Source organism: Neofelis nebulosa, chromosome 10, assembly GCF_028018385.1.
Source record: "Neofelis nebulosa isolate mNeoNeb1 chromosome 10, mNeoNeb1.pri, whole genome shotgun sequence".
NCBI lineage: Eukaryota > Metazoa > Chordata > Mammalia > Carnivora > Felidae > Neofelis > Neofelis nebulosa.
Window position 1 is genome coordinate 24,919,104 of NC_080791.1, and position 22,828 is coordinate 24,941,931.

Here is a 22,828-nt window from a genome sequence, read left to right on the forward strand (position 1 = left end):
AGGTCTTCCCATAATGCTCTTCTCCATTTTTAAAAGCCTTTAATCTTCTTCCCCTCCTTAGACTTTCTGAAGTGAAATGATAAAATGGATCGGGATGTCAGCCCAAAAAGCCCAGTGCTCTGAAAATCTCAGACATACTGCCTGGGAGATGGGTCTTTGGGGGTAATTAAAAGATAATGTCAGTAGAGCTGGACAATGTGACAAGCTAATGGTCTCCTTCTGCCAAAGAAGAGGCCTCAGAGAAACTGAGACATTATTTTCAAAGCCGGAGACCATTATCCTGTCACAGCACCGTCCGTCCATGACTTAGCTGCTATTATGCCCAGTGATTAGAACAATAAATAAAAAAGAGGCAGCAAGGAATAAGCGAAGATTCCTGCAGCTAACCAGCAATGTGACTGATCTTTCTGACTTAGGCTGGGGGTGAATTGTACAATGCAAGCAGACTGTAAATGCCTACACAACAGAGACTGTATCTCATACATATTTATATGTCTTAAAATATCAATATGTGCTCTTAATAAATATCTCTGAGATCGCTGACCTTCTGTGCATATTTCTCTCTGTCTTAGCTATTGCTGGGAAGGTATTGTCTATGTTGGGGCATGATGTCTGTCTCCTTCAGCAGGTGAGGAGGAGGAAATGAATATTGTCCAGCATGAGATCACTAGAATGTGAGACGGGGAGACAGTGAAACAATCCATTGCGGTCAGCTGGCTCGGGTCCCATTCTTGTGTCAAAGGGACAGAATATTCGACATTCTATCCCTTTCTGAGGTGGTATGACCCTCTCAAAGTTCTTGGGCCTTGGTATTCCAGGTTATTTCTAACTGACCAGTTGATTTCTGACCTAGCACTGCAATTTGTTTTTCTACAAATTGAAGAAAAAAGAATGGTGTCTCCTGATATTGCCTCCCCATAGAATTCTCTGTGCCAAGTCATTTTGCCTTTAACCTTTTGGGCCTTCCCTTTTTAATTTGTATGTTTAATTTGTTAGTTAGCTAGCTAGTTAGTTAAAAAAAAATCTTGGTCACACTTCACAAAGATAAGCATCTATAGAAAGCTGGGGTAGAATTTGTTAGTGTATGTTCATTTCTCTCTCTACACTTTAAACTGATTCTGATTTTCTTCCAACATTTTCAATTACCTAAAACAGTTGGATTCTTTACTATCAAAAAAGACTCTATTATAGGACAGAGTTTTCCCCTATGGCCAGTAGATTAAGAATCGGAATACTTGAAGTACATTGAACTATACCTCTAATTTGCCATATCACCTAATTTTAGGATGTTTTTGCTCATGTTCTTACTCTCCGGGACCTAAAAGGATACACAGTCTATATCACATACTTGCTTGTGAGCATTTGACAAAGAAGGCGTTTTTTTTTTATTTTTTGCAAGCATTGATCAAGTTACAATTATCGTCCCTCAAACGTAGAGACACCGAAGCAGAGAAATGGAACAACTGTCCACGGTTACTTAAAACTATGGACAAAGCCAGGCTCCATACTTTAATCTTGTGTGTCTTCGGGTTTTGCTCACTAATGGTCACTATCAGTGAGTCATAAGGTTGTATGCAGGCGTCTAGTAATCAGGCCAGCAGCTCTCAATTCAGTGTTACTTACCTTCGTGTCTTTTCATCACCCTCAAGCATTTCAGAAAGATGGTTTAGTCCTTAAGCCATGTGACATAAAATACAAATGAATTATTCCTCTATTAGTTTCATCTTTGTCCTCAACTGCCAGCAGCACGAACACCCTCATGGACATCTGTCCCTAGTACTTAGATGGGCCACCAAATGGCTTCTGTGAGCCATAAGCTGCTGGGATTCCTGGCCCAAGGAAAGATACAGAAACCTATGCATGGTAGGTTGAATCTTCATGGATGTCTCCAGACCCTGAAATGGGTTGCAGGTGTTTGTCTCAAAGATGAGAACAGATAATGAATAAAACATGCCCGGAGCTTTGTGTCCAGAGAATGTGACAAGCTTGAATCTGATGTCTTCAGGAATAAGATGAAATATGTGTTTGAGCTCATCTGCAAAGCTCTTAACAAATCCAAGATGCTGTAGCTGGTATTGCTGCTTATGGACTACAGTTTGCCCGAGGTTTATGGAAGGACAGGGAGAACGATGGGGGTGGAAAGATCTGGAAGGGAAAAGAAGGGGGAAAAAAGACAAAAGCACAAACCGAGTTCTGGCTGGGGTGGCATGTGGAGTTTCAAAACGAGAGCCCTCCTTGGCAATCTTATCGAAGACTACACTTGACCTTTATTTTTGAGCCAGAAGAAATACAGATTACTTTGCAGATCAGCACAGTTTATAAAAAAAAAAAAAAAAAAAAAAAAAAAAAAAAAAAAGAAAAAAGAAAAAAAAAACACACTCAGATTTATAGATGTTGGTATTGTTGAATTTCTATACTATCAATGATTCCGCTTTTACTTTGGGTGGTAAAATAGAGACATTCCTTACCGCATTTTAGTCTAAGATGAAACATTTAATGTCATCTCTCTGCTCCATAAAAAGCTAACTTTAAATGTATGGGAAGGGAGATAACCTTTTGTGGCGATATTTTCCGTGGGAGGTTATCTTACTTCCCACGTGTGTAAGTGCACATCATTTGAAGAGAAAGATGAATTGGCCTTAAATTTTTAAATTTTCTTAGATTGTCGTATTCTTATTGAAACTTCAGTTGTGGTTTAAGGAAGGCCCAGTAGGGGGAACTGTAACACCACGCAATCCAACATAGCTCTCTTAACCAGCAAGATAGTCTGGAGCCAATGCAGACTCCAGGCTGCTTTGTGAACTCTGTTCTCTCTCAACTCTGAGTGAAAGACTCTGTCTCTTTCAGAGCTGTTCCTAACTTAAAAAACAAAACAAAACAAAAACCTAGTACGTTGGAACTTTAATTCAATTTCTCCTATTTTGGGACCTCCAGGGAAAAATATAATCAAGTTACTAGTTAGCACAATTCCCAGGAACAGCACTTTGGTGATAGCCCCCTGCTGATTTAAACTGGTACATGCAGCTTCATAAAATGCTACCCGCTCCTTCATTAGGACGCTTACCCTTCCGCACCTACAAGCTGAGACACCACGGTGACTGTCAATGTGACTTTTCACTTCCATATACTGAAAAGTATAAATCTTGAAGGAATCCAAGAAAGTGTCTAATACAGAAAGACAAACTTGCTACCGTCAGTGGGTGAGCTCCAAGCTGCACCGTTTATGAATTTTATAATCTCAAGAAATTCATTTTGATTCCCTGAGCTTCAGTTCTTTAAGCTTTCCAAAGTGAAATGATAATTGCACCTGTTTCAAAAGCTTGTGGTGCGGGGAAACAATACGATATCCATGGCAGCGTTTGCTAGTGTGTTTCATAGCAATCTTATTTTTTTTTCTTAGCAATGCAGATATTATCATTGATGAGAAATGGCCTCCCGCCTTCTGTCTACGGCTCATCTCAGTGGATCAACGTATAAAATGAGGGACCTCCCTTCTCCGCTCTGCTTGTGAACTTCATTTCATTCTGTACCTGTATCTATGTGGTTCTGTCAGTCTGTATGTTCATAACTGATTTTTCTTGCCAGTCGTAACTGTGAACTGTCATGGTCAAGAACTCTGAGATACTCCTCTGGCTTGCCAAAACATCTGGCATAATGTTTAGCGCACTGGAGTGGCTGCATGAATGTTTATGAAATAAATATTGTTGAGTAAAACACAATACCGCGTTCCTAAGAGACTGTTTTCATTCCATGTATCCATTTATTCCTAGGAGTCATCAAACCAGATAACAGGGTGACATTCAGGCACTTTGAGGTGATTTGTCATCCCTGCAATTCTTAGCTACTTTCCTAATTTAGTGCAAACCAGTCAAGACACATTGAGGCTCCTTGGTGGCTCAGTCAGTTAAGTGTCTTACTCTAGATTTCGGCTCAGGTCATAATCTCACGGTTGTGGGATAGAGCCCCACCTTGGGTCGTGCTGAGAATGGAGTCTGCTTGGGATTCTCCCTTTCTCTCTCTCTACCCCTCCCCCACTTGCATTCTGTATCTCTCAAAATAAATAAATAAACTTTAAAAAAAGACACATTAAATGACAACAAAATATGTTCCAGGTGGTATATTATTGAGTCATCCTCGAGAATTTTAATGACTGAAATGAGAAGCATCACAGAGAAAGAGATTTTATATACAAGAAATGTTTGAAAAAGACAGCTAACCATAAACTAAAATTCAAATCCTCACTTCTGCAGTTTAGAGTTGTGTTCAGAAGGGGTCATCCAGCCACGAACGACATATTCTCTCTCATCACATTTGCAGGTGAAGGCATGTGACTAGTTCTTTTCCAATGGGATAAAAGAAAAATACAAGTTTGTTACTTCCAGACCGAGGTGATATGGGTCTGGTCTGTTGGATGGATATAGAAGACTCTAAGGGCTTGAGGCACATTATAGGAGAGCATGATGGAAGTTTCCTGGATCACCATTTACAGGAAAGACCCCAATTGGCTAGAAATCTGCACTAGGTCATAAACCAGAAATAAGCATCTATTGGGTTAGGCTGTTGACGGTTTGGCACTTACTTGTTAAAAAACTAGCATTATCCTAACAAGGCACTGTATGATTTTCAGATGAAAAGGTTTATTACCAAATACTTTGGATTCAGAGGAGGAAAGAATCACTGGGATTAACTAGGCTAAAGGCTTCCTTGAAGAGATGAATTGAGCCTTTTGGAGGAGGGACCATACCTGTCCCACGTGGGAAGGTCTGCACAAGCAAAGAAGCCAGACAGGAGACTGAACACACACAGAAAAGACAGTGGGCAGATAGTTGTTCCAGAATACTAAGGCCATTCTGACTCCAAAGGCCATTACTAAGCATTGGACTACCCATTCAACTCTAGCTTGCTACTGTCTTCAATGTATTTTGAGCTGCAGGCAATGAGATCCACATCATTGGATTGTAATAAGGTCTCTTATTACAATAATCAGACATTTCATTCTCCCAGAAAAGCCTGCTTTGGATCTGAAAGTGTCAGGTCTTGCCAGCTGCATAGTGTGCAAAGCACTTGTTTAAAGTGTATTTTTCATTTGCAATTTCTGATATTACTGAAGTCATAACCAGACCTCGGTATGAGAATTCAGAATCGTTTAGCAGAGCTGGGATGGAACAGGCACTTTCTGCTCTAGCTTTTTTTAGAACTGATGGGCTGGGGTTCTTTAGAACTCAAGAGCTAATGGGCTGGGGCGCCTGGGTGGCTCAGACGGTTGAGTGTCTGACTTTGGCTCAGGTCATGGTCCCTGCATCAGGCTCTCTGCTGTCAGTGCAGAAACAGCTTTGGATCCTCTGTTCCCCTCTCTTTCTGCCTCCTCTTTCAAAAATAAATTAACAACAACAAAAAAAGAGCTGATGGACTTTATGTGTGGATGTCTTACCACTATTCTATGAGGACAGAGATGATATATTATTGTTTTTATATTTTCCTCTAACCACAACCAAAACCTTGGCCTTAAGAGAAACAGAATTATAAATAGAAAGTTAGAACAGGATGGGATGACAGAGTTCATATAATCCAGCATACTGATTTTGTGGAGGACACTTATTTTCCTTATTGAGAACCAAAGATTTATAAGTGATACGCATATATAAAGATGGGAACAAATTGGAGACAAAACTCCCATAAAATGTTAAATTATTTAGCCTTCCCTTTGTTCTAAGTGACAGACTAGTTTAAGAAAAAAAGAATGAATAACAAGGACACTAGAATTTCACCTAAAATTCAGGGAGAGGAGTAAAGTTAGGCTTCAAGAATCAGCTAGGATTTGGGGCTAGCTGGGTTGCTCAGTCAGTTAAGTGTCTGACTTCAGCTCAGGTCATGATCTCTTGTGGTTCGTGAGTTCGAGCCCCGCATTGGGCTCTGGGCTGACACCTCAGAGCCTGGAATCCTCTCTTTCTGCCCCTTTCCTAGTTTCTCTCTCTCTCTCTCTCTCAAAAATAAATAAGCATTAAGATTTTTTTAAATCATCTGAGTTTTTTTTTTTGTCTCAGTCTATTTATCTACTTTATTCTTCTGTTTTGTTCAGAATAGTTTTCTCAACTTTCTTGTACACATGATAGGAAATGGCTGCTGCCTGGAGATCTCATGTCTGAATTCAAGAGAATAGACAGATTGTTTTGACTTGGAATCTTTTAGCCTCTATTCCAAACATAAGGGAAAGAATTTGATTGGGGTAATGAGTTTGGCCAAGGCAGGAGGGGGAAGACTCATTGTTTGAGTGGAGCTGGGGAAATACATGGAACAGAGGCAGAGGGTGAGGCTTATTAGATGGACAAACAAATGCTAGGTGCCTTATGCAAGGAAACACACAAGCAGTTAACATAGAAAAGAAGACAGAATAGCCAAGAGGTCAAATGCCTTACCCCAGGAAATAGAGTCAGTTCATAGAAGAGAAAGGATTGAAGTCAGCATCTTAATCCAGTGCCGGTGGTTGATTATTAAATGTTTCTTTCTCATCATTGAATCCTCAAGGGAGATTCTTGGTCCCTGAAACCATTCAAGACAGGAAGTTGTCTCAAGTGTTCAATTTTGGCATATGGTCTCCCCTGAGATTCTAAATACCAACCTCCAGGGGCACTTCAGACAATAACTTCTTCCTAGGCACTGTTCCTTCCTTTTCCATTTCATGCGGACACTGTGTATATTGCTCAACACAGATGGTCTCCTGTCAAAATGATTGCTTGTTAGAGTTGTCAAGGCAGATGCCAAGTTGTCCAGTTTGGTACAGATGATGCTTTGGAAGGGGAAAGACACATTCATCATAGGGTTGAATTCACACTGCCTGAATTCGCTAAAAGCACAACAACAACAAAAATGAATGAATCCCAAGTGTTGGCCATAGTTTACCACCTTCTGGAATTTGGATTTCCCAGGTTAATTGAAAAGTAGATGAAAGAGCAACAATTACTTAGCAAAGCTGACATTTCTGTCTCAGCCTCAACCTCAGCTGTGATGAGACACCTTAAAGGCTCTGCACCCAACAGCTCACATGGTTACCTAATCTTTAAAATATCTTCTCGGGGCGCCTGGGTGGCGCAGTCGGTTAAGCGTCCGACTTCAGCCAGGTCACGATCTCACGGTCTGTGAGTTCGAGCCCCGCGTCGGGCTCTGGGCTGATGGCTCGGAGCCTGGAGCCTGCTTCCGATTCTGTGTCTCCCTCTCTCTCTGTCCCTCCCCCGTTCATGCTCTGTCTCTCTCTGTCCCAAAAATAAATAAACGTTGAAAAAAAAAATTTAAAAAAAAAAAATAAAATAAAATAAAATATCTTCTCAAGAGGATTGTTTGAATATAATCTCTATAACATATGGATCTCTATAACATATGTATATAAGTGATGTTAAAATGATCCCTTTAAAACTGCAGACCAGGGTTATCCATGGTGTTGCTGGAGACAATTTGGATCAGAGAGTTGTTGGCTCTGAGAAGCCACTTTCCACCACCTCCAAGAAAGACCAATGTTAACTAGTAGCATAATAACATGGTTGCCTCTCCAAAATCCAATTGTCTCACATGACTGGAATTTGAATTGTTGCCAAAGGGTTGACTTTGATCCTAAAGTAATATCCTTCCCGATCAAATTTCTTGATAAATATAGTGTACTATTACTCAGTAGTAAGTATAAATGGAGTTAATCGAGAGAAAATACCTCCTACATATTTAATTTAGAGGTTAATATTGAACACTTTATTAGCCATTTTCTCTCTGGGATGAATATTTTTGTTCATGTTCTTTTTTATTTTCGTTGTTAGTTTTATTTTGGTTTTTGTATCTATAACATGACTAGTACAGTTAGGTATAAGAACACTGAGGTCAGTTGAAGTCTAACTTTATCAATACTTTGCAGTTTTAAATTCGTATATTCTTTTAAAAATATATTCTTTTACAGAAAAAAAATCTTTTGTGGTTGTGAAGAAATATGTTCTTCTTAGAAAATCCTGAAGATAAAGAAAAGTAAAACTAAGAAAATTAGTTACCCAGAATCCCCAAACCTAAGAATAACCACTGATATTGAGTTTTATCTCTTCAGTCAATCATTTGTGTGTGTGTGTGTGTGTGTGTGTGTGTATCTGTCTGTCCATCTAGAATGTTTCTTCCCCTTCTTTATTTTCCCCTACACCTCCTACCCAGTGTGAAGGTGTTTTGACTATGATAGCTAGAGGTGGTCGATATTTTGGCAAAAATAAGTGCTTAGTTGCCTGTGGATAATTTATTCTTTAAAAAAATAATAAAAAATAAAAGCCAAGATGGTCAAGCAATGCAATGCTACCCCTTCAGGATGAGCCTGTTATCACATCCAGAAAAATCAAGAATGACGTGCCTTTCCTCCAGGATGAAGCAGGACTTTGGTGAGAGAAGAGAGAGATATAAAGACAAAGGGATTGTCCAATATGAAGGAAATATGAGATTCCCTCCGAAGTAGACTCAGTATAATTTGAAAGGTGAACTTTATATTAAAGAAAATAAATGGCTTGCATCATCTTGTGAGGGATCTGGGCACCTGTGTACATGGGTAAATGTAAATTTGTTTTGTCTGGTCACAGACTAGACCTGAAGTTAGTCTCTCAGCTGTTATTAGCATAACTAAAATATATGTCACACTTGTTATAAAATTAGAATTATATTCAAAAGACCTTCCCATCCAGCTTTTTAAAACTTAGGACTGTATTATGAGCATTGTCACATCATTAAACATTTTGAAATACTATTCTTTCAATGATTGCATATTATTCCATTGAGTAATGGACCATAGCTTATTTCATTAGTCCTTTTATGTTGATTGTTTTAATTTCAATATTTGTTATTCAATTATAAATATATATACAAAATGTGCCAAATTTGGGGGTCTGTTCATGATTGTCATTTTTTACAGTAACTTCCTGGAAGAAGAATTTTTCATTAAAGGTTAAGGACATCTTTAAAAGTTCTTGATGAAGACTATTAAATTTATTTCCAGAAAAGTATGAGTTCCCATCTTCATTCTCATATATGTTTATTAGTTTGAAAGATGATTTAGATTAAATCATTGAAAAGGTTACCTGTATGTGCGCTGAATTCAACAGACTAAAATTCTCAATGTATCTTAGCTCTAATAACTTCAAAAGTGCAAACCATTGTGATTTCTAATTATAATCCGAAATTCACTATCCCTGAATACATTTACTCAAATGCAGAACCTTTCTGAAAGCTGCTATGTAGGATGTTGCCTCTGGGCCAACCCGAAGGTCTTCCCATAGTGGATTCAGCTAATGTTTGTACAGGGCTCTTATGTGTGAAGCCTGAAAAAGAACATGTTCCATATTTGCACTGCATTTCCACTTAATCAAGCTGGTTATCATTCACAATCCCTTTGTGTTCCCCCAGGAAACACATACTAAAATAGAAGTCTTTGTCCACTTACTGTTATCGTACATAGCCAGAGAGATAAAATAATTTTTCAGAGAGTTCTGAGGGTATAATTGGGAATAGGTAAACAAAACAAAGGAAAAGACTTTAGACTTCAATGTCAGAATATACTTCCTTGCATGCACAAAGAGTTACTAATGAAACTAGTTCCCCAAACAGAGCAAAGGAAATCTTACTGCTTAGGACAATTGAAACTAGATTGTAGGAATGATTCCTTACTGTCAGAGGCCGAGACTTAGGGGGTGAGTACTGGATTTCTCCCTCTTTCACAAAAGAAAGCTCCCCAGGGAAACTAGTCTAAGGAATCTGCTTCTCATTTTGAACCCTAAAGTTGCATTTGGGTGCATTAAGTGTCCTGTTGTAAGATTCTGCATGCACACACACACACCCCCCTTCATCAGTCACATGGCCAGGCAAATGTGAGAAACATTCCCACATACTAACTGACCCAGTGACTTACATAAGTTCCTTAAAAACTGCCTTCCTTTAGAAGCAGCTGTGTGTGTGTGTGTGTGTGTGTGTGTGTGTGTGTGGTTCTTAGCAATAGTACAATCACTAATAGAAAGGTAAAGGATTTGAAGGAGGAAATAAAGCAAAGGAAAAATGCCTTTCCCTTCATCTTGATTTACTATGGCCTGGCTTTTATTTACACCGCTAGCTTTTTATATATGGCTTTTCATGAAAATGGCATTATTTGCAATTGCAAATTATTAAGTTCATCGTTTCATAAATTGGGACTGGGAACTGAAGGCTCTTCCATCATATTTGTTAATAATTCAGATGTTCAATGTATTTTTGAATATTTTATTTTACTTTTAATGATACATTCATCAAAATAAATTTGCATTTCTCTAGCTGAACTAAATTTCCAAGAGGCCAAAAGGAAAAAAAAATTAAAAATTGCACTATTGAAAATTGTTTACAACTGGCTGCTTTATTTATAAGTCTCTTTAAATGTTTTTATTTATATTTGAGAAAGAGAGAGACAGATTGCAATCAGGGGAGGGGCAGGGAGAGAGAGAGACACAGAATCCAAAACAGGCCCCAGGCTCTGAGCTGTCAGCCCAGAGCCTGATGCAGGGCTTAAACTCACCAGCAGTGAGATCATGACCTGAGCCAAAGTTGGATGCCTACCTGACCAAGCCACCCAGGCGTCCCTACAACTGGCTTCTTAATGCCTGAAGAGGTAAAGCCAGTATAGCTTTTCTGCCTTCTGTGCAGGCTGGTTTCCCACAAGGCTTCGATTTTCTTCTCTGCATTTCTCTTTGCTCCCTTTCTCTCCTTTCTTGTCTTATCCTAGGCTTTCAGGCTTCTCTCCATTTCCTTTCTCTTTGCCTTCCCCCTCCTTTATCTATGTGACTCTCTTTTTGGGCTCCATAGGCAAATCCATGGTTGGGAATCCCAGTTCAAGTTCAGAGTCTGAACAGGTCTTGGTAAACACTGTTTCCACCACCCAATTCCTAGTCTGTGATTCCCCTCCATACCTTTTTGTATATCCTTGTTCTTCTCCTCAACTCTTTCTGTTTGATGCTTGCGTCCATAATTGTGTAAAAACATTCTGGAATCTTCTTTCCCAAATGTCTTTGGATCAAATAAATAGAACAAAAAAGATTCAAGGGAAAAAAAAGCAGACGTTTTTCACACTTTCATGATTTGCTATCTTGCCAACACCAGCTATTTGGGGCCAAGGTTAAAAAAAGGAAAGAATCACCAAGTAAACTTTTTGGTTTACTTTTCTTTTATCATACTGGAGAACACCATACCAGTAATTCCTTCTGAGTTGCTGTGACATCTCTTTAAAATTACCTGGAAAAGATGTTGAAAATCAGGCCTAAGCTATTGGAGGTACAGTATGAAATTGTGGGCAATTTGATACTGATTTTTAATTACAGTGTTTGGAACCTCACAGAGTAGTAATATCTTAACAGTTATATAAGCTCCTTTGACTTTTTTATTTTCCTAAATTTAGCTTCAGAAATTATTAAAAGTTGTTTCTTTCTTTCACATGAGGTTCTGTTAAAAAGGTAGACTTCTGAGCACAACATGACTTGGCAATGTGTCCCCCTACTACTCATGACAGCTTCGTTCTTGGACAGCATTGTTCCTACTAGGTATCCCTTGCACTCGTTCTGGATGAGCCAGCACCAGCACCTTAGGCTTATAAAAGGTAAATTAACAAGGAGGGAAGGAAGGAAGGAAGGAAGGAAGGAAGGAAGGAAGGAAGGAAGGAAGGAAGGAAGGGAGAAAGGGAAAGATCTTCGTTCAGGCACTCTCCTACCCATTTCCTTCCTTTCTTCTTTCTTTCCTTCCTTCCTTCCTTCCTTCCCTCCCTGCTTCCTGCCTTCCTTTTTTCCTTCATTGTGAGTCGAGCATCAAGCATCTTCTTTCCTTCCCTTGCAGAAGATAAGAAAATAGATCTCAACCTTGGCAGAAAAGTTTTAGGTTATGACCCCCCACTTTAGTACTGGATTGTTGCTCCTTCCCCTCTGGCCTGTTGACTTTTTCATGAGACAATATTTCATGTTTTTCTTTGAATTTGCCACACACTACCTTCTATTTGCTCCCGCAGAGCCATTCCTGCACACATGCTAACCTTGTCTGTGCTCCTCAAAGCTGACCCAAGTGTATGACACCCAGAGCCTCCAGATTGCTGGTGGAGCTCTGCCCAGGCAGGAGGAGAGTGCAGTTGGGACAGTTATTTCCCTAATTTAATTTCTGGCAGGTTATATTCAGTTAGCTCCATCTTTCCAGAAAAGGTGAAGTTGCTGTCAGGAGGCTTTCTCTGTTCTCTTCTTCTGGCTTCAGGTCATTGCTTCTTGAGCCTTCAGGAGTAGGGGTAATGGCCCCCCACTCTTACCAGCACCAGGATCCCTCCTTATTGCTTTTCCTAAATACTGCTCACATCCTTGTAAATTATCTCTTTATTCAACTTTCCTCAACTCAATTTTAGTGTGCTGTTTCCTTTTGGGATTTTAACTGTCAATCTTGAGTGATTATTAGGTTCTATCTATCTATTTGTCTATCTATCTATCTATTAAATATATGCGTATACATATATACATGTATGATGGCCTCACTCTGATAAAAAGAGTGAAAAAAAAGAGAATGTGAAAAAGCCTTATGTATATTTATGTTATGTCCATATATTTCCAGTTTCCTTTATAAACCAAAAGGTTTTATACATTGTTAAGAGGAATATCTAGATCCGTATTAGCTATTTGTTTTCTGTTTCCCTAATGTTCATATATAATAATAGGAACGTGTGGTTGGCTAGCCAATTAACAAATATTGATTGAAGTTTTAGATATGTGAACCATGTCCTAAGAGTGTGGAACACAACAATAAGACAGGAGGAATCTCCACCTGCAAGGAGTTTGCATTAGAGAGAAGATCATCAGGTAACATCTACGTAAATAAGCCAACAAATAAGATAGTTAAGGTGGTGATTATTGCCATGAAGAAGATAAAAGAGGGTAATTTTGACAGAGAGTGACTATAGCAGAAGAGGTTGTTGTATGGAGGGGCATGAGAGAAGTTGTCCATGAGGAGAAGACCTGAATGGAGACCCAACTGATAGGGAAAGCCTTCAATGTACAATGAACCCTAAACACAAATGGGTATGTTTAAAACACCAAAAATAAGGGCCACGGAGGGGGCAAAGTAAAACCAGAGGAGGAAGGGAAGAAGATTAGGCCATTGTAAGAAGATCTGGCCATTGTAAGGCCAGATAATGTTGGAATGAGTAGGCCATGGGAAGAAGTTTGGATTTTATTCAAAGTGTATTTGGAAGCCACCAGCTCTTTTATGTAGAGGAATATGATGATCCAATTTATGCTGTAGAAAGATCACTCTGGCTGCTAACTTTAGAAGGGACTCTAGTAAGAAAGCAAATGTGGAGGCTGCAAAACTACTTCAGAGGTTATTTGCAGTATTCTGCAAATCTGCAGTAAGAGATCATGGTGCCTTGGGAAAAAGTCATTATGGTGGAAATGGTGGGAGCTGGTTGGATTCAGAATATATTTTAAAGCTGTAGGTGATTGATGGATTGGATGATGGGATTCAGGGAAGGAGAAGAATCTACAGTGACTTCTAAGTTTTTGTCCTAAGTAACTAAGTGAACACGATGGCATTTGCTTAAATAAGTAACATGTGGAGAAGTGAATGCTGGGCGTGTGGGTCAATCAGGAGTCCTGTTTATGCCACACTAAATTTCATACACCTTTTTGACATCATTAGATATTGAATAGAAAGTTGAATGTGCAGGGGACCACAGTCTTCTGTTTCTCAGATTTCTTGTCCCGTTTAAATTGAAGCATAGTATAAAAACAAGCATAAAGTATGATATAACTGGAAGCTTGAGCCTTAGCTAACTGCCTTGTGGATCATTTCCCACCCCCACCCCAGCCCTGGTCAAAATGCCTAAGAAAATGTTCTGGATTAAATTATATGAAAAGTATGTGTGAATTTTACTTTTTGTGGAATTCAATCTGACACTGAATATGGGTGGTTTATAGAAGAATTAAGTCACTTGTTCATATGTTAGCATGATACATCTCTTTATTCTCCAATGTCCACTACTTAACCTTAAATACATAGAAATAGACAATATGTCCAATATTTTAGTTTCTCTAAACTGGCCAGGAGCTCAAGATTAGAATCCATTCTTTTCCGGAAATTCCAGTCTTTTTATTACTAACTTGGTATTTGCCCTCAATACATCTTAAGCTAACAAATTTGAAAGAGTTTTCAGAACTAATCAATTGAAACCTATTGAATTTTGAATTTAGAATATAGAATTTAGAATTTCTGGATAAACTTTACTCAGGAGCTCAGACTTCATGGGTCCTGTATTAGAAGGGACCTTTGAGGTCACCTAATTTGAAACGCTCATTATGCATGTTAGTAATCTGACACCATTAAAGCTAAATTGCCTGAGATTTCACAGTAGAAAGTAATAGCTGAGTCTAGAACCCAGGACTACCAATTCCTAGTCCAGTGTTATTATCATTACCCCTCAGGATTATTGATTTATTCGTTCATCATTTATTTATGGAAACTCACGACATATTATACAGTTGGCTAGCTGCTTAAAGACCTAAATAAGTCAACATTGTCACTATCCTCGAGTCACTTAAACCTAGTAAGTAATTTATTTTTATTTTATTTTTTTAAACCTAGTAAGTAATTTAATAGTAGGTAGGAAATTTGTGATACAAGACACAGCAGATATTATCATGAAATCATCAACAAAATTATGTAAAATCCCAGAGGAAACTGAGACTTACTTTGCCCTGGAGATTTGAAAATTCCTAAACAGAGTTTGAAAACTTTTATGTAAAATCTTGAATAATGAAGAAAATTTGTCCAGGCAAGAAAGTGAAGGAAAGATACTTCAGAAACGGGTAACTAGAGAAATTCAGAGTAAGTAGACCAGATAATTTACTAGAGAAATTACTAGAAATTACTAGAGAAATTCATAGGAAGTAGACCAAAGTCTGAAGGGAGTGGATTGGCAAAGAATGAGGTTATGAAGGTGAATTTGGAACAGACCTTACAAGCATCATAGATTCATCCAAGGAGTTTGGAGTCTATCCAGGAGGCCAGAAAGAGACATGGGGCTTTGGGGCCCCTGGGTGGCTCAGTTGACTAAGCATCCGACTCTTGATTTTGGCTCAGGTCATGATCTCATAGTCTGTGAGTTGGAGATCTATGTAGGGCTCTTTGCAGACAGTACAGACAGTCTGCTTGGGATTCTCTCTCTACTTCTCTTTATGCCCCTCCCCTGCTTGCATGCACATGCACTATCTCTCTCTTTCTCTCTCTCTCTCTCTCAAAATAAAATAAACTTAAAAACAAACAAACAAAGAGGATGGGGCTCTAAAGAAGGCGAATAACATGCTCAGATTTTTTTTTTTTAGTTTTTTTTCTTGCAGCAGAATTTGCATAGAAGAAAGCTACGGATGGGTCGTGGCTATTATATTCACAGAGATGTTTGTGTCCTATTGAGTGATGTTATTGCCTTTTGGAAGTGTCCTTGTGCTTCCGCCGCATGTACCTTCACAATTGTATTCAAAATCACTTAGTGAGGGCTTAGTGGTAACAAGGCACCAATGTCAGTAAAGATATGGTCTGGGACCTCTTAGGAATTTTCCATATTTATGGCACAGCACATTGTTATGCAGTAAAAGAGTGAAAGAGATTCAGAGTAGAGAGAGGAATTAGAATGACTTTTTGGAATAAATAAGATGTGGCCTGGAATGAGATGGATAGGTAGGACTTTCATAAGCGGAGGACCAAATGTCCTCCCCGTGTTGTCAACTGAAATGCAGACTCAGTGCAGAGACCAGAGTTTCTAACATCTGTGCACCATTTCCTTCTTGGAACTCAGAATAAACAAGTGCTCTACAATGTTACCAGTCCACACTAAGTCTCTAACAAGCCAACATCTCTTGTTGAAAACTAAAGAAGGAAAAGTTCAGCTGTTTTTGTTCGGTACATGATAGCAAGGCAAGTCATGTTTTCGTTGAATTGACTAGCTTTTGGGGCAGTGTAGAATGCCAGCCAAATGGTTGACTTGGAATTCTAAGGCCTTGCTTGGCATGCACTAACCCTAATTGCAGAGAATTTAGCCAGCTCTTTCCCTCAGGGTTTCCAACTAGAAGCCATTAGCATAAAACACAATCTCAGTGTCTCTGGCCGTTTTGAAGTTCCCTCCCACAGATTGGCCTAGATAGATTTATTATATTTTTAACCGAACTCTAATTTCAGTTAATGCCACAAGGCCAACCCAAATTGTAAGAATGAATGAATGAATGAATGAATAAATAAATAAATAAATGAAAGGAAGTCTGCCCCCAACTATAAAGAATTCATTTCAGCCCACTCTGTACTGTAGGTCATTATTCCAGGGAAGCAGTCTTGAAAAGAACATACGATGCTTCTGCCATTGCTTTTTTTTGGTTTTACTTCTCTGAAAGACATTGTTGTCACCTGTTATATATGGCCATAAGCAAGCTCCCAACAACATAACTGGAAGGCCGAAGAAAGAAATTACCTGAGCCTTTCTGCGAAAGTCAGGAAGGTGCTGAGAGATACCAGCAAAGCCAAAGCAGTTAGGAGTAGACAAGGACAAGGGGGCCTTCTCTTTTAGTTACGAATGCATCTGGCCTGTGTCCATGGCTAGATCATATATCTGACAATATCCTCCCTTTTAATGCTTTGCAGATCCAAGGTATATTATCATACCCTAAGCTTGAACTCTCCAGGGAAATTATGTCAAGCCATAACCAAGGAAGTCGGATTGTAAAATTCACAGGGGGAACCAGCTGTCTGGAATTCACCCTTAGGAAACAGGAGACCATGTACCAACAGGGGGCACTGGGAGACTGTGGAATGATGCAGGATCCCTGCAATCTCAAGTGTTTGTAAGAATTGTGCTCAGCGTTTAGCCCTAGGGGGGAAAAATAAGAGAGTAGAAGTCAGTTTTATTTTTAGAACTTATCTCTGTGCACTCAGGGTGGACCTACAATTCTCACAAACTAATCTTCCCGTTTATTATGCATACACAACACATTCCTGATGTGGGCAGGAAACAAACTAATTTTTGTAAAATCTCTGTGTCAAACATATTCATTATTTGGATGTGCTGACCTGTGTGACAGTGCTATTTTAGAAAAAAAAAATGGATCAAATCAAGATGACTTATTCTTTAAACAAGGTAAGTTTTCTACAAAGTACTGAGAAATGGTTTAGTAGGCAGTTAGAAATATAATCTGGATAATACAGACATAAAATTGAAAGAGTCATATAACTTCCACCTGGAATGTTTGAGACTGTATCTTTTAAAAAAGTAAGATCCCATTGCTATGAGTTGCTTAAAATGCAAGTAGGCATTCTTTGTCTACAGCGAAGCTCACAAACACATCTTAGAAGTTTTGCAGAAAACTTAAAAACATTGTTTTCTCTTGATTAAATTCCTTCCTTCCTTCCTTCCTCCCTCCCTTCTTCCCTCCCTCCCTGTCTCCCTCCCTCCATCCACTTTCCTTCCTTCCTCCCTTCCTTCCTCCCTTCCTCTCTTCCTCCTTCCCTCCCTTTCTCCCTCCCTCCCACCATCCACTTTGTTCCTTCCTTCCTTCCTTCCTTCCTTCCTTCCTTCCTTCCTTCCACATTTGTATATACTACAAAATGATCACCACCAAAATCTAGTTACCATCCATCACCATCCAGCTGAACTCCTTCATCCATTTTGCCCACAGGCCAACCCCAGTTTTCCACTCTGGAAACCATCAATCTGTTTTTGTATTTTTTTTTGTTCGTTTGTTTGTTTGTTTGTTTGTTTGTTTGTTTTTTATATTTTACCCATGTGTGGAATCATATGGTATCTCACCTTCTCTGTCTGACTTACTTCACTTAGCATTATACCTTCTAGGTCCATCTATGTTGTCACAAAAGGCAAGATCTCATCCTTTTCTATGGCTGAGTAATAGTCCATTGTATATCTATGCCACATCCTCTTTAACCATTCACCCTTTGAGGGACATTTAGGTTGCTTCCATATCTTGGCTGTTGTAAATAATGCTACAATGAACATAAGAATAAATATATCTTTTAGAATAAGTGTTTTTGTATCCTTTAGATAAAAACCCAAAAGTGGAATAGCTGTGTCACATAATAGATCTATTTTTAATTTTTTGAAGAACCTCCATACAGTTTTCCATAGTGGCTGCACCAACTTGGATTCCTACCAACAGTGTACAAGGGTTCCTTTCTCCACATCCTTTCCAACACTAATTATTTCTTGTCTTTTTGATAATAACCATTCTAGCAGGTGTGAAGTGATAGCCGATTGTGGTTTTGATTTGCATTTTCCCAATAATTAGTGGTATTGAACATCTTTTCATGAGCCTGTTGGCCATCTGTAGGTCTTCTTTGGAAAAATGTCTATTCAGATCTTCTGCCCATTTTTAAATCAAGCTGTGTGGGTTTTTTATTGTTTAGTTGTGTAAGTTCTTGATATATTTTGGGTATTAAACCCTTATCAGATATATGATTTGAAAATATTTTCTACCACTGGGTAGGTTGCCTTTTCATTTTGATGATTTCCTTCACTGTGCAGAAGCTTTTTAGCTTAATGTAGTCCCATGTGTTTATATGTTTGTTTCTCTTGGCTTTGGAGTCAGATCCACAAATACATAGCTAAGACTGATGTCCACCAGCATACTGCCTGTATTTTCTAATAGGAATTTTATAGTTTCAGGTCTTATATTCAAATTTTTAATCCATTTTGAGTTAATTTTTGTGTGCGATGTAAGATAGTGGTCTAGCTTCATTCTTTTGCATGGCTGTTTAGTTTTTCCAACACCATTTTTTTAAGTTTATTTATTTTGAGAGAGACAGAGAGAGCAAGTAGGGGTGGGGCAGAGAGAGAGACAGGGACAGAGGATCCGAAGTAGGCTCTGCACTGACAGTGGAGAGCCCAATGCAGGCCTCAAACTCGTGAACTGTGAGACCATGACCTGAGCCAAAGTCAGATGCTCAACCGACTGAGTGACCCAGGCACCCCTCCAACATCATTTGTTGAAGAAACCTTCCTTTCTTCATTTTATGTTCTTGGCTTCTTTTTCATAAATCAATTATTCATGTATGTTGAATTTATTTTCTTATTTCTAGCCAGGGGTTTTATGGAATAAATGTCAAAGTCCCTGTTCTCATGTATGGCAAAGAAGATCACAGTTCCCATGAAACATTATTTCCTCAGCATCAAATATGTACTTAATGTTGTGCCTGTAAGAAAAGCAGACAAGAAAAGTAGAACCCAAATTCATTTTCCTTGAGTCAGTTCCAAAAGAGTACACCAAAGGACTCTATGATACCTTTTCAATTTTTATCTTGGTAGAATCTGAACTATTTCCTGGTCCCTTTAAATCCCCATAGTTAGTTGATGAAAGTATATGATCTCAGAACTTGAAGGGACTTGAGAAGTAGCTAACATTTCACTGATATATTGTGTATATAGTGTAGATATAAAGTGCTATGTGCTTTATATGCATTCTCTTTTTAATCTTTATAGCAACTCATCAGGCTCGTCCCCATTTTATAAATAGAGAAAAAGAGGCTTGGAAAAATTCAGCAATTTACCCAAAGTTAACAGAAGTCAAAGTAGTGAGTTTTACTCCAAATCCGAATGATTCTAGAACCTGTGCTATGCTATACCCATTTTCAAGACCTGAGAAACGATCATGAAATCAACACCAAACATTGAATAAACATGTTCTTCCAAATACTCATCACCTCTCTGACATGCCCACCACGTGCTCACTCAGTCTTCCAAACACAAGGGACTCAATTCCCCACCGGGGCAATTTATTTAATCTTTGAACAGTTTCCACTATTATAAAACTCAGAGACTCAATTTTCTGAGAAAGGTAAAAATCTTGAAGTAGGAGTCCAGACACATCAGGAGTTCCAGCTCCCACCGTCTTCCACCCACGTTCACTTGAATGTGTTAGCTCGTCCAGGTGAATGAAGCTTTGAACTTGCAACAGATAGCAGTGTGGAAGATATTCCTTCCCGAACTGTCTGGCGTTCTGCTAGAAATCCTTCGGGGGGGGGGGGGTGATCCTTGGGGGGTGGACCGAGTTGGAAGAACAGTATGCAATAGACTGTGTACAAAGTAGGTGTCCCTCAGTTGCTTTGCAAATATCTGGTTTTTCACAGGTGGTGACGGGGGTCACAAAACCAAAAGTGGCTCGAGACTAGGAATATAATCCTAGCTATCTCCTAGGGAGACTTCAGACCTTCCTATTGCCAGATATCTATGATAAAATGCAGTATATTGTACACTTACAACATTCTCTTCTTTTCTCCCCTCTTCTTTTCTTTCATCTTTGTGTGCCTTCAAAATCAGGAATATCAGATTGTATCCCATATAGGGTTGCCAAATAAACCACAGGGTGACCATTTAAATTTGAATCGCTGATAGATAACAAAGGTTGTCCCATTCTTACACAGAAGGATTATGTGCTACCTATCAGCAATTCGAATTTAACTCCTTATTCTGTATTTTTATTTCCTAAACCTAGGGACCTTAACCTACACAACAGCGAACCCATATTTGTCCGCGGTATAAATGAGCACAAGATTGCATCTAAGTGAGTTTTGAAAATAAAAAGCTGCGTTAAACTACTTTTGAGTCAAGCAAATCAGACTATATTCAAAACACCTTTTAAAAGCTTTCTATAAAGCAAAGGATACCTTAGTAAGTAACCAAACTACATTGCCCCCAGATTTACACGGATTCAGGTTTCCAACCCTCAGATCTGTCTGAGTGAAGCGCTCCCAGATTGCATTCAGTTAGTGACGAGAGTGGCCTCACTGGTGACGCTGGCGAATGCCTTTACTTCAGTCTCTAATATTTGTTTCCCAGAAGAAAGCTTTGCCACTGATTTTAAGTGGGTGGTTTATCCTTCATCCAGCATCAGTGGGCGCTGTCTCACTGTTAACTCATTCTGCTCTGTGTGACCAAGGAGGTTCCACAGACCCTAAAGGTGTGGACTTTGGACATGACTTAGCGGCTGGTGAAATGGAGAGTGTTTTGGGAAGATCCCTGGTCTGAAATCAGAAGCTGCCAAAAGTAAAACTATTTTTCCTTCCTTCAGAATTTTCAACTTTAGGGGCACCTGGGTGGCTCAGTTGGCTAAGCCTCCGACTTTGTCTTGGGCCATGATCTCACAGTTCGTGAGTTCGAGCCCTGCCCTAAGCTGTCAGCATAGAGCCTGGAGCCTGCTTTGGATTCTGTGTCTCCCTCTCTTTCCCTGCCCCTCCCCGCCCTCACAAATAAACATTAATTTTTTTTTTTTTTTAATTTGCACTCTCTAAGAAAATAATAACTTTCAACTTTATCCTCGGGATGAAGTTGCCAGATTTAGCAAATAAAAATACAGGGCTCCCAGTCAAACCTGAATTTCACATAAACAACAAATAATGTCACAGTGTAAATATGTCTCCTGGATTGCATGGGGCATGTTTATACTTAAACATTCTTCCCTGTTCATCTGAAACTGAAATTTCAGTGGCACTCCGGATTTTTTGTGGCAACCCTACATGGAAACACCGTGAGATGCCTGCACTCGTCAACAGCGAAATGCAGTAAATCTCGAAGGACTGAAACAAAACAAACAAAACAAAACAACAAAGCACAAAAAATAACAGCATAGAAACTTTGTAAGGACACTAAGAACAGTTTCCAAATGCTCTTTCCAGGCTGGGCTCTTGCTTCACTTTGCCTCCTCACCCATAGCTCTGTTGTATCTGCCTGAAATGCTTCCCCCACTTTCTAGAAGTCATGAAGTTTTGTCTAACCTTCCCTGAGGCCTAATTTCCCTAAACTCAGGGGATGATCCATTTTTTTTGTGGGCCCTGTAACTTACACAGTGTTGGGAAGATGCTCTTTAAGGAAATATATATATATATATATATATATATATATATATATATATATATATACAAAATGAAAAAATACAAAATACAATGTAAAATTAGTTTCCAAAGTAAATAAGTCCTTAGAGTAAGAAGTATTTATTTAGAAATTTTTTTTCAAGTTGACAAATACCACAAGCATTGTACTAATACACCAAATGTATTAGTAAACTGCCTGACACAATTCTATAATACATTTTTTGGTTCTATCCTTTTTGATCACCTTTTCAGGGGACAACAATTTTGTACTATCATTTTCTATACAGAGACTAGAAAGAAACCCCAGTCTTTCCTCCAGCATGAGGAATTGACTTTGAAAAAAAAAAAATTGGTAGCTGAGGCTGCTGTCCAATTTGGAGAAACATCTATCAGATTTTTTTTTCATATTTTACCTCTAAGATTCCAAGGAGTTTTAATATTTCTTATGGAGTGACTAGTTATACATAGTCTTTTAAGTGTATTTATTTTGAGAGAGAGAGAGTTGCGCACGAGTTGGTCAGGGCAGAGAAAGAGGGAGAGAGAGAAGGAGAAAGAGAGAGAGAATCCCAAGCAGGCTCCTCACTGTCAGCGGAGAGCCTAGTGCGGGGCTCAAACCCACCAACCATGAGATTATGATCTGAGCCCAAACCAAGAGTTGGATGCTTAACCAACTAAGCCACCCAGGCGCCCCCATAATCTTTGAATGGAGATGCTCATTAACAAGTACCTACACGAATGCTTCTCATGACAGGTGCTGTAGGGACCGGTCATGCGAGAAAATCTCTAGCCCAGAGCTGCTGTGTGTGACCTGATGCTGGTGAGCTTGGAGAGGAGGCAACACAAGTTGTCCAAGAAGTCACTCACATACCAAGACTGCTCACTGTGTTTTAACAACACATAGGAGTCCGTGTGAGAT